Here is a 13,498-nt window from a genome sequence, read left to right as displayed (position 1 = left end):
AGTGTCGTGTTCATCATCCTATGGAACAGCTCCTGAAAACACATGTGAAAGTAGGTACGTCAGCATAAAAATGCCTGTGAGATACATAGGTTTTGTGAAAATGGGATTCATGACTTGAGTTTAAAGAATGTTTAATAACAGTCAGTCATGAACCTTGTAATTTGTCTTGCTTTGTAAACCATTTGAAAAACGATAACATCAAATGATATGTATAGATAAGTGCAAGGTTAAACGAGTAACCAAGTAAAATGAGTTGAATAAAATAAGTTATTTTGTAAGACAATGTTTTATGAAAAGTATGTTATTTGTATAAAATGTTATATGTCTAAACTGAAACGATTTAGTTAATCGCTAAGATATGTAATATTATACAAACATTTATATATAGGAAGTACTAGCGGCGTATCCACCATGTTTGCATCATATTACATACTCCACGTTACTCAAACCATTAACCCAAACCAATCCACCATGTAAATTGTATAAACCAAATGTCAAGTGTTATTGTGTAAACCATGTCAAATGTTTATGTTCAATGTAGACCATGTAATGTGTATCCCAAAATGTGTCATGTATGGTAAGTGAAATGTATCAACTTAAACCATATGTAAAGTGCACAAAACAAGTCGTTGAAGTAACACGTGGTTTAAATCAACGTTATGTTCTATGGAAAAATGCATGCTCTATTGATATTAACATTTATGCGGTATTGTAAACTATGCATACATCCAAGCCTTGAGACTGCGGCGATAAACCCTTAAACAAATTAAAGGTTTATCTAAGTTATGTATATCGAATTCGATCATTCCTTCCAATCCTATGAAACCCAGGATTTCAGAAACGGGAGTTGTCAATTCCTATGGTACCACTACCTACTAACGAACGGCGTAGCTAATGTTAATGAATGTATTGTCCCATGTTAAACAAACCAAATGTCATAACAAAATGAAGGCATGTGATGTAAACAATTGTACTAAGTATGCTAAGTAAACATACGAAGCAGAAATGTTCATGTAAATCAATGTGCCCATATGCTGAGTAAACATATGCAGCAGAAATGTTCATGTAAATCAATGTGTCCATATGCTGAGTAAACATATGCAACAGAAACGTTCATGTAAATCAATGTGTCCATATGCCGAGTAAACATATGCAACAGAAATGTAATGTAAATCTAATGTACTAAGTACGCACACAATGGGCATACGTAGCATGAAATGTAATGAAATCGTGTACTATAATGTACTAACAACATAGCAGGCATATGATGTGAAAACATGGAAAGCATGAAAGTAATAGATAGGCACATGTGTTTCACCCCAAAACAGTTTGGAAAACAGTAAAAGATGGGGTTCTATGTACTCACCTGAGATTGCTTTGGAGCTCTTGTATAATAACCAGATAATGCTAAAGATCACGGAATATCAAACGGCACCTAATAGGTAGCTATGTCAATATACCGGACCAAATCGGAAGGATCGGATAGTATGCGGGTTCGTAAACCAAACGAGTATGGAGACTCGTGTAATATGGTTTAACAAAGCCTACATACTAAAATGAAACCTAACCTAAGTGCTTACGGCCCATCACGACCCGTTTAGGTAGCTTATGCTACCCTAACGCGTCGTTCGCGTAGAACGCATTCGGAACGCCTAACATTGCGACCACAAGGTATAACCTCGGAAGGTTATAGCTATGGTCACCTAATGTGTTTGGTCGGATCCTAATGATCGACCAAATGGGTCGGGTTCGAAAGTATCAGCGATGGTTTAGATCGCTTACCTTACGACCCTATATATGCACTAAACTAAAAGTGACAAGCTAAGCATGTTAGAACATGCTTAACTATCTTTAGAAAACAGGTTTGGCATCAAAACAAAAGGTTTTGATGCTCACGAGTAGTTTGGTTACAAAACACGCAAGAATGCGCATTTTGGCCGAAACTACGACTCGTCACTGAGCCTAGATAACGTGGTGATTAGCAGGTATAGTCACTACGGACTATAACCATCGTGATCACGCTCACGTTATGAAGTTCCATGAACTTCGCATCGACCATAAGCTGGTCAATGCAGAAAGTCAACAAAACGTTGACTTTCAGACTCGAAAAGCGATAAAACAACGAAAGAATACTTACGGAGGGTCCCCGAATGCTAATCTAGATCAGAGAAACTCAGGTATGAAGCAAAACTTCAACTTAGAGCTTTTAGATCTGATTCTTGTGATTTTTACACAAAAGGGGGGGGTATTTATAGGAAAAGTGGAACCGTTAGGATCGTTTATCGAATATCGTGCCGCGATCTCGTGCGTACACTTGTCGAAATGTTGTGGTAAGTCAGAAAATGCCCCTTGGCTCTTGATTGGGTGAAAGGGCATCGCCCCTTGATCGAACGAAAGGCCAACTGCATTAAATGCATACATTGAATCTGTCTGACAGTCTCACGTGGCCCGCCTCAACATTTAGGCAAAACTCACGCGGGCCGCCTGAGGCTTCTGATCTGCACCACTTGCAGAATTTACACTTTTGGTCCCTGTTGCGTGTTTAAGCCATTTCTGACACTTCTAAGGCCCGTAAAGCCAACTTTAAGGCCCTAAAATGATGCCTAAACATTGTGGACATGAAACATGCTCAAAAATGTTCCGGATGTTGGTTCGTTTGACCGTACAATCGCGATGTTTGCTTAATTACGACGGAATGCGCATAAGCGCGAAAGATGATCCAAATGATGCGACGAATGGATTTTTCTTATGCCAAACACTAAGGCATAATATTAGGATGCTTACATAAATTTTTGGATGTCCGGATGTATTCAGAACGTAAGTTATGCGCGAAAGTGCAAACTTGTGCACTTTTTGACACTTTTAGCCCCTGAATGATCCAAAAGTTTGTTTTAGCATACCAAACCCCTCAAAGCCTATTTCTAAGCTATGTAAAGGATATTTATGGTATGTTTAACTTATGGACATGTTCCGGAATGTTCGTTACAGCTCAAATTGGCATACTTTCGCAGTTTGTCAAGTTTAGTCCCTGTAAGCGAATTAACTTGTTTTTGCTATACCAAAGCCTTCAAAACTTATTTCTAAGTTATGTAAAGGTTACTTAAGGTATGTTGAGTATATGTTGATGTTCCGGAGTATTTGTCGCATTAAACTGAGTACGTTTAAGCATCAGTTAGCGCATAACTCTCCAGAAAGCGATGTAGAGTTTGAAATTGAACAAAAGTCAAAATATGAAAAATGTAAAACACAACCAAACAAACATTGGGATCAAATAACATTATTTTATTGATAATAGAACTGTTCATATTGATTACAAGCATAAATGTTACAGCAACCACCATTAAATCTTCCATAAAGGGTAAAGCTGTCCAAATTACTCCATAATCCATCTCCGAAGTCTTCCAACTCGATGACCAGGCAGGTAAAACTTCCTTCACTAAAAACGAGTTGCACACTGACTTCATTGAAAGAGGGTATGAAGCCACAATGATGATGAAACTAACCTTAGAAAAAGGTTATTTTCCTCCTGCACCCAGATTCCTATTTCATACCCTCCTACTATGTGTTTCAAACAAAACCACTTCTTTTAATGAGATCCCTATAAAGATTCAAAATCTGGGATATGCAATTCTTCAAGAAGAAAATTATAACTATTCTCAAGAAATCTTTAAAGATTTGGTTAATAATGTTGAAACCAAATCATTCTTACTATTTCCAAGGCTTTTAAGTTACTATTTTGAAAAGAAATTCACTAAGGATGATTTAGATTTAATAAACCAAGGTGAGATAACTGTAATAAACTGCCTAACATCTGAAACTTTTTCACGTATGTTAGCACCTTGCAAAACACAAGCAGGGGTGCCTGAGCAGAATTTAGCAGCTACCACTGCTCCTCAGGTATCTGCTGCTGAGCCTACTGCTCTAGGTGATCAAAGCAGCAGACCAACTGTTTTGAAACCCACACCTACAAAACCCAAAAGGCTTTACAAAAAGAAAAATCAAAAACCCCCCAAACCAATCAAAACGGCAACTCTGGAGGATGAGATACCAGAGTTAATGCCTGTGATAACACAAATGTCACAAGAAACCACTGCTGCTTCTTCCTCACAGCAGTTGGTACAAAAATCTCAACCCATAACCATAACTCCTCCTGCTTCTTCACAAAAAGAACAGGTTGTACACAAAGGGCCACCACATTATGATGCTCTGGATACACTCGTTTCCATCATCCACAGCTCAATGCCCGGAGCAAGTCCGCCTTCTACACCAACCATCACATCCACTATTCCACCAAAAACACAACTACTGTTGGATGCAATTGATTTGAACCAGGCATTACTCAGTCCTTCTCAATCACCTGTCAATGAGAATATGCCTCAACAAATGACTGAGCCTGCTGTATCATTCATTGCTAACCCACCAACACAATCTGAGGAGGTTACACCCATTGAGTTACAAGTAACTCTTTGTGGTAATCCAAGTGAAGCAGCCACTACAACTGTTGAACCCACTGGTTTACAGTTGGAAAGTGGTTACATCAATAAGACTTCCTTGGAGGCAATTCCTTTTATAGCACCTCTGCCAACCACCAGTGGATTTATTTATCCTACTGGCAACATCAAAAGGTTGTCAAGTGTTGAAGGAAGAAGACCCCAGTACCAAGAAAAAGGGGCATCAGTGGTTAATGTTTGGAGTAAACTCCCGACTTCAACCACTGATAAAACCACTGTTAGTGGGAAATCAGATGATCCCATTAAATTGGGTGATGATTTAAAGTACCAGAAATTGACGGCTCGTGTTGAAAAACTTGATAACTCTGTTGCAGAGCTCAAAGATATGCTCCAACAGTTGTTACAGGTACAAAAGGTACAATCCATTGATGTTCCACCTCAAGCACCTGCTCTCCAACAGGCACCTGCTACAAATGAGCTCTGGAATCTATTCCAACCTTTTCTCCATCATCAAGCACAAATAGCAGATCAGCAACATGAAAAACATGTTCAAGAGCTGAGAAATGCTATGGAGTCTAGGTTCAAAGACACTCAGGCTGATCTAAAGGCTCTCAAAACTCAGATCCTGCACAACTCTGGCACTGCTCCTCCATCAGTGTTCTTCATTGATCAACTCCCCGAAGATAATGCCAAAAAGGGGGAGAAAATTCAGGAGTGGAGAAGGAAAGGAATAACAGATGGTCTCTACCTTGCACCAGAAAATTCAAATATGACCAAACAGATTCCTTTGCCAGATGGGAGTAAGAAAACTGATGTGACCACAAATGCACTTGCAGAAGCACTTGCATGTGTGAAAAGGGATAGAGAGGCCAAAAAGAAAGCCAGGGTGGATTATCCGGATCAGGGTACTTCAGGGTCAAGAGATGATGAAAATCTTATTGATGAAAAAAAGAAGCCTACAAGAAGAGTAAGGCTACCCAAATCCATTCCAGTCAGACGTTCAAAGTCTGCTAAAAAACCACCACCTAAAACAGCTGTTGTAACTCCTGTTGTATCAGCTGCTGTTGGTACTTCAGTAGTTTCAACATCTGCTCCCACTTCAACACCCACCACCTCAACACACACTACATCCACTGCTTTACCACCATCACCACCAAAATTAAAATCACCTCCTGTCAAAAGGCAGAAGACAGCAGTTGTTATAACTTCTGCTGTAAAGACAACAGTGGTTGGAACACCAGTTGTTTCAACAGCTGTTAGTCTATCACCCACCACTGCCACTACAACCACCTTTCCATCCAAAACATCATCAGTCCCCCCCCCCCTAAATAAAGAGGAGAAGGCTAATTCCTAAAGATGATGTCACTACACCATCCCAAACATCTTCAAAACCTTTAGCTCTTGTCAATATACCAAAACCAGTCCCACTCTCTTCTGTTCCAATGCACAAGCCCTTACCTCCTGCAGGTGTTCAACTTCCTCTTGAACTAGAAGCTGTTAGAGAAGAAATAAAATCCTTTTATACTGAGGATGACCCTGCCAAAAGGAGTTTGCCTTCAATCAAAGGATATCCATGGCCCAAAAATATTGATGAATATTTGAAGATAAAGGCCAAGCAAGCAGAGGATATCTCGAAAAGAAACACACAAGGGAAATCTGACAAAGAAGTATCAAGATACTACCAATATCTGCTCACACAAGTCAGTTCCTTAGAACGTTTTGCAAAGAATGTCAGTCAACAAATTTCAGAAAGAGCAGCTGAAACCTTGAAGAAAGACTACATTGAAAGCATTATGCTTTACAAAAGATACAAAGGAGAGAGACACATGTATAAAGAGTGGACTGTTCCTGAGCTTGAAGTTGAAGCTGCAAGAATTCAAGACATGATAAAAAGGAAAGTCACTCACACTCCTCCTGATTGGGCAAAGTTCAGAAAGAATGTACCTGATAAGCAAATGGAACTGAAGAGAATGAAAGAAGAACTGGTTGTTGCTGATTTTGGTACAAAAAGACAAATTGCTAGATGGAAAGAAGATGTGGTCAGGTCAACCTACAAAAGGTTGGAGGAATTAAGAAAGAAAGATCCAAAAATTCCTCAAAAACCTGACTATCCTGAAGCAGCGGTTTCAAAAAGACCAACAAAGCTGCACATCAGGAAAACCACTGCTCCAACTGGCACTGCCTTTTACAAAAGGAGTCAAAGCCAGCTAGGTGCTGAAACAGTTCAAGAAACTCTTACTGGAAATGCCGTTGTAAAAGAAGGCTTGTTAAGAAAGCTAAAAGAAGAACTTGAACTGGAAAACTCTGCTACCACTGCTCAGCCAGTGATGAACAGGCCAGCCTCACCAAATACTTCTGCTAATAAACATCTCCCAAGAAACCCACCAGGCTCAAAAATACAAAAGTGGGAAACTGACAAACAGGCCTGCGTATTGACTTTGCTCAGGTCTGGTGGAGAAGTGGAGAAAATATCAAGGGAACAAGCTCTTGGCCTGAGTCTTGAAGATTTGCAGGATCTCCTTGATCTTCCACTTAGCAGGGATGATGAAGATACAGATGCCCTTGACTTTGAGTTACAATTTAAAGGTCAGATAAGGGAGCTGTTAATAAGGCAATAAAATGTCCACAAATAATGAAGGGTTTTGGCATTATCTGTTCCAGGGGGAGATTGTTGGGATTGAACCCTATCAGAGGAACAGATAATTAAAGCCAAAACTGGATCAGAGCAGTGGATCCTGAATAAGCAGATGTTGATATACAAATCTCTCCCCTTGAAAGTGATTACAACTACTGATGACTTCCTATCTGCTGATCTTGCTAAACTGCTGACCCATAACTGCTGCTCAACTAAATATCTGATGGAAGACTAAAGTCCTGCTGATTCAATCTACTGCCTTGAGTCAAGCACTGCTGATTCGGACAAGTGCTGCTGGGTTCACAACAGTAGAAGGTTGCAACAGCTGTTCTAAAGTCTGTTTTGTAATAGAATGTATTAGCAGTAGTTAACACAAGCAGTGTCTGTATAGATCAGAGGTTAGAGTTTGTTAGGAGGTTAGATGTCACTTTCATGGTGACGTCAGCTTTGATTCTCAGTGGTTTAATCTGCACTATAAATAGAGCAGTATCTGTACTGTTCTATTTGAGCTTAGAGCTTTTGCTCATCTCCTTTCATCTTGTACGATCAACCAGGGAGTATCAGGCTGAGGGGGAGTTTAGTATGTAAACATGTATGTAATCTTTTGATTTGAATCTTTCGACTAATGAGAATCATTTGTTTATGAAAAACTATTTTCCCCTTGGTTGTGTTTACAAAGTTTGCTACTCATTTCCGCTGCATTTATATCATTTCATGTGTTCTGATTAATCGTTTTATGCAAACAAACACAATCATGATGGCCCAAGATCCCAACATGATGGTACTCCAGTAGAACGATGGCTTTGCTCTGAGGCAACTGGTATTGGTTCACCATACATATTTCTTTCCATTTTTGGTTTGTGAATTTGGTTAGTAACCAATGCCCACTGATTTGCCGTAATAGAACACACTCGTGATGAGGACGAGGGAGTGGGAGATTCGGCCCATGATGGCGATAAACCCGTGCTTCTATACTTGCTCTCCGTATTAGATGCAGGTGCGAGAGATTCGGCCCATGATGGCGATAAACCCATGCTTCTATACTTGCTCTCTGTATTGGATGGAATTCCCCACCAATCTGAACTCATTTTGAATATATAATAATGAATACCTGCTTAAATCACTTAAAACAAACCGTTAAAAATGATTTTCAAACCTTCTGTTAAAAATTTACAAAAGTGACCCACGAAAGGCCTGATTTTTGGCGAAACACCTTAACTGGCGAAAAAGGTTTTTCGTAAATGACAAAGTGACAAAAAAATAAGGTTTTTCGTCAAGGACCAATTATGACGAAAACTATGTTTTTCGTCAAAGACAAATCAGTGAATAAAAGTCTTTCTTTGACTTCTTTCTTTGACTAAAGTGTACAAACAAAAGATATTAGATATTTTCAACAATCTTATCCTCCTGACACAAGAAAGTTGGTAAGCCAACTTTCAAAACACCCATGCATGTTTATAATATTTTCCAAACAAACACAATCATTCTTATCAAAACAGTGTTCACCAACCCATCATGCCTTGTGACACTTTTGTCAAACAATTATATTATAATCCTTAACACTTCACAAGTAATTCAAACAAGATCAAAAGAAGATTATATTTGAAGAACAATATGAACTATTTGAATATATCAAGAACACTATGAGTTTTCCGGTGAAACTTATGAGTTTTCCGGTGCCGGAAAATCTTTCGAACACAATTTTTGCAAGAAAAGTTTAATAAAAACAAAACTTTAACATGTAAACATGAATTTAACAAGGTTTTTCATCAAACTAAACAGCAAAATATCTAGATTTTCAAAGATATAAACTGATTTTTCCAGAAAGTATGAACTCCAAACACAAGAAAACGCTCGGTTTTAACAAGGATGAGAGAGCCAAGGCTCTGATACCACTTGTAGGTCCAACTAGCGGAGGATCTAGTCGCCTAATCCTTGTATACGAACAAACCCGGTTGTGCGAAATCCAACCGAGTAAGCAAATCGAGATAAGAACACAATGACACGAGACCAGAACAATATTCAACGAGTAAATCTCATGTATATTAGAACCAGCAAGTTTGTTTTTATTACAAGTATTACACACGATTATGCTTTCACAAACAAACTCTAAGTTCTCTCGTGTGTGTGTGCGCTCTCTGTGTTCTCTATCTTCACTTCTGTGTCTGCTACTATCTTCTGTCTTCAGCCTGCCTATTTATAGCTGCAAGTCGATGAAACATGAAGCAGTCGACGAAACATCATCAGCAGCCGACGAAAGTCCATCAGACGACGAAACATTCATGGCGAAACACCATGTCTGACGAAAGACATCAGGTCTTTCGTCATAAAGATAAATGGCAGGAGTTTCGTCTATGGGTACTGCACATGTTTCGTTATGCGGACTGGACTAGGATTTTCGTCATGTAGGCAAGGTCCAGGTGTTTCGTCATGTAGCCAAGGTGCAGGTGTTTCGTCATGTTACAAGGTTAGGTCTTTCGTCATGCAGAACTTTGATGCAGACAGCAGCAAACAGAAGATAGTTCAGCAGCAAGCATCCACATTCAGAACAAAGTTGATTACAATCCGAGACACGACGGAGGATATCGAGTCTCGGCCTTCACTTCGTAAAGTACTCGAACCGAGCGAGCCGTATCCACAATTATGTATCAACAAGTATGATGTTCATAAGCAGTGAAAAGATGAAGCAAGAACGGTGCACAACCGCTGTTGGTAAATACCTCTGTTTCCGACCACCTTAAAACCAAGGACAGTCTTCTTTCTCCATAAACCACATACGTGGATCTAGGGTTTGACGAGGTTTTTCGGTGGTATTGACAAAAACTGTTTCAGGCGATGGTGAGAGAGGTTGGGATGAGAGATAGGGGGTGTGTTTGGTCCGACCTTTCGTGCACCACCGGAGGTGTGGTGATGATGTAAGGAGAAAAGAGAGGTGTGTGGTTCAATGGAGGTGGATGGGTTTTTTTTAGCGAGATGGAGATATGAGAAGAGAGAGCAAAAAAGTTAGTGGTGTGGTGGTGGTGTGGTGGCGGCGTCGACGGCAGTGATGGTGTATTGTGGTAGTGGTGGTGGCAGAGAAAGTGGTTTTGTAGAGAAATATAACTATATATGATATCTGGTTTCACATCACTAACACTTATTTCCAATTTTACTTTGCACGTTTTCTTTAGATAATTCAAATCTTGGTTTGATATGGACTTAAAAATTCAGAATATGGTTAAACCAACCATTAGAATTGCAATTTTCCTTTATTTAGGATCTGGTCTGATTACTTACTATGTGGATTGTGGACTTTAAGTTATTCTGGCTATATTGTATGTATATAATTTTTTATAAGTATTAATTAATGAAGTTTTTTTATCCGTCTCATGGAAGTTATCATTCTTTTTGGTCATGTCGGTCAAAAAAAGCTAATGTTATGTCCTGTTTTGAGGCATTAAAACTTTTTATGTTAATTCTTCTTAATATTTATTATTATGACAAAACACATCGATTGCCATAGCGATGATATGATTAGAAGCCCGTCGCGAAGCGCGGGATCTCACACTAGTTATTATTGAATTGAAAGACAAACACTATGAACATGTGCGCCTGTAGAAATTTGTAAAACCAACAATTTTATAAAATAAAATTGAGAAAAATGCCCGGATAGTCCCTGTGGTTTGCCCATTTTTCACCTTTAGTCCCTAACTTTCTAAAATTACACCTATAGTCCCCAATTTTTGCAATTTCGTTCCCGGATAGTCCCTGGCACGAATTAAGGTTAGTTTTTAGTGTTAAGTGAATGTAAAATGACCAAAATACCCCTACTATTAAATAATAATATTTGTTTAACATCCCCATCTCCATCTCTTAAACCTTCTTACCACCATAACTATACCTTCTTTTTTTTTTCTTCCTCTGTTCATAAAACCCACTTGAAATGTGTCTTCCACCCTTGCTCTCTCTCTTCCCCTCGTGTTCTTGAGAGAGAAAGAGCATGGATTTCAAAAGGGTTCCAAAAAATTTGCCCTCTTTTCATCTCATACTTCAATAACAAACAAAACCCTTTACTATTAAGTATTAACTCACTTGGATCACTTTATTGTTTTTTTTTTTTTTTTTTTTTGCATCTGGGTTTGATTTGTTTTGTACAAATTTGTTCTATTTTGTTCAGTTTTTATAAGATATGTTACATGCTAAAATACCCTTTTTGTTCTTGACTTCAATTGGTTGCTGCAATCCTTTACATTCTGCGACAGAGTATCATAATCAGGGCATAAAAAATAGCAAATTACTAATCAAAATTCCAATTTCTAACAAACCCATAAGCCCAATTCAACAAGATCATGATTCAAACACATAAATGCAATTAGAATTTATAAAACTGAACCAATAATCAGCAAATCAAACCCATTGATTTTTTCGTCTCTGGTGCCGGTAACAACTCGTCTCCGGTAACATCTCCGCCGTCGATTTCATTGCCTCCCGTCAGAAAAAAAAATCTAATAAGCTCTCCACCGGAGCAATCGTCGCTATAGCAGTCGGATCTGCGTTAATCCTAGCTCTACTATTACTAATCCTGTTACTATGCCTACCAAAAAAAAAACGTAATCAACAAGCAAAACAGCCTCCAAAACCACCGGTGCAAACTCCGGTAACCGGAGGAGCAACAAGAGCGGTTACAAAAGCCGGTGCAAACTTCGGCAGTCGAAGGATGATGATGGTTGTTGCTTTAGGGATGGGTGGTTGATGGTGGCAACGGGGGTGGTGGGGAGTGATGATGGCAGCTGTGGAGTGGAGGGGACAGTGGTAGTGGTTTTTACTGAGAGAGAGCAAAAAGATAGAGATAGGGATATATGTTTTTTTATATGTTATTTTTTAATAAAGGGCATTTTAGTAAATTCATAGTCACTTAACTAAGAAAACTAACGCTCATCCACGCTAGGGACTATCCGGGAACAAAATTCAAAAACTTGGGGACTATAGATGTAATTTTAAAAAGTTAAGGACTAAAGGTGAAAAATGGACAAAACACAGGGACTATCCGAGCATTTTTCTCAATAAAATTTAAACACATTCAGATACTCATGTGTATAAAACGTGCAACTAGTCTATTTATACAATAATATATCTAGGCTAAAAAAACATCTGTAAAGCATTCACATTGGACCCTCCATCTCTATCTCTATAATAACACTAAAAAAACGTATTTTTCTCTATATTTTGTTTATTTTTCAAAACCTCTCACGTCCAACTCTCTATTTCTATCTCTATCATACTCACAAACACTTATTTTCTTATACTCACAAACACTTATTTTCTTACCTTTTTTCTCTTTCCTTCACGTTCACCCTAAAAATATGGAGGTTGTACTTTGTTTCTATAAATCTTTCCCTATTATTGAGATTCTAATGTAGTAGTGTTTTTGTTGTTTTCTCTATTTTTTACTTTATATTGTATGGAATATATTAATGAAAAGTCTCCAATGTGAATGCTCTAATATGCACATATGCATGAAAATCCAAAGCCAAAACGAGGGAAAACTCACCTAATGGTAAACAAGTTTCGTAAGTGTTCTATTAAAGTCACTCAACTTCCTTCAAGTGTTCCAATCATAAGTAATGTTTTTATTAACGTTTAAATTCTATAAAATCAAGAGATAAATAAAACATATATTAATCTTGGCCGTTACTTGATATTCTTTTTGCAATTAACTTGAAGTAGGTGGTACTAAAAACTATAAAAGATTACTAAATAATAACCAAGTTTCATAATTATAAAATTTAAGTCAAATTTGAAATTACACAAAAAAAAAAAGAACCTTTGATAGTAACCAAGATGCATATATGATTCAGTGATCTTGTGCGGTTCGGATGGACTTGTGCGGTTCGGATGGACTTGTGCGATCCGAACGACTTGTGCGATCCAGTTGGGTTATGCGAATGGACATTGGGCTTTAAGGCCCAACAGTCCTAACGTTCGTGTGTGGCCCAAGCCTTGTGTGATCGGCACTGTCTTGTGCGATCCACAAGGTCTTGTGCGATCATGCATATCTAAACAGTACACTGTGCTTTAATGTGATTGTACCCGGCTTGTGTGATGCACCTTGTGCGATCAGATCAGGTCTTGTGTGACCTGATCTTGTGCGATTGAGATGACTTGTGCGATCAGCTTGTATTCCCGAAAATCATGCAATCAGTTAAAACAATTTGAACAGTTTCTTGTTTTACAATTATTCGATCCAATCAAACATTAAATCGGTTAACAGTTTCCAAATCTTGTGTCAATCGATCAAACCAATAGATTTACCAAATAGTTTGTATGAACCCTAGCAAATCATGTAACAACTCAACATCATCTCATCGAATCAAATAGTATGATTATCATCAAGATCCATAATTCATCAATCAATAGTTCATGTCAAAACTTA

The sequence above is a fragment of the Helianthus annuus genome, chromosome 3 (genome assembly GCF_002127325.2).
Source record: "Helianthus annuus cultivar XRQ/B chromosome 3, HanXRQr2.0-SUNRISE, whole genome shotgun sequence".
NCBI lineage: Eukaryota > Viridiplantae > Streptophyta > Magnoliopsida > Asterales > Asteraceae > Helianthus > Helianthus annuus.
This window is presented reverse-complemented; position numbering follows the sequence as displayed.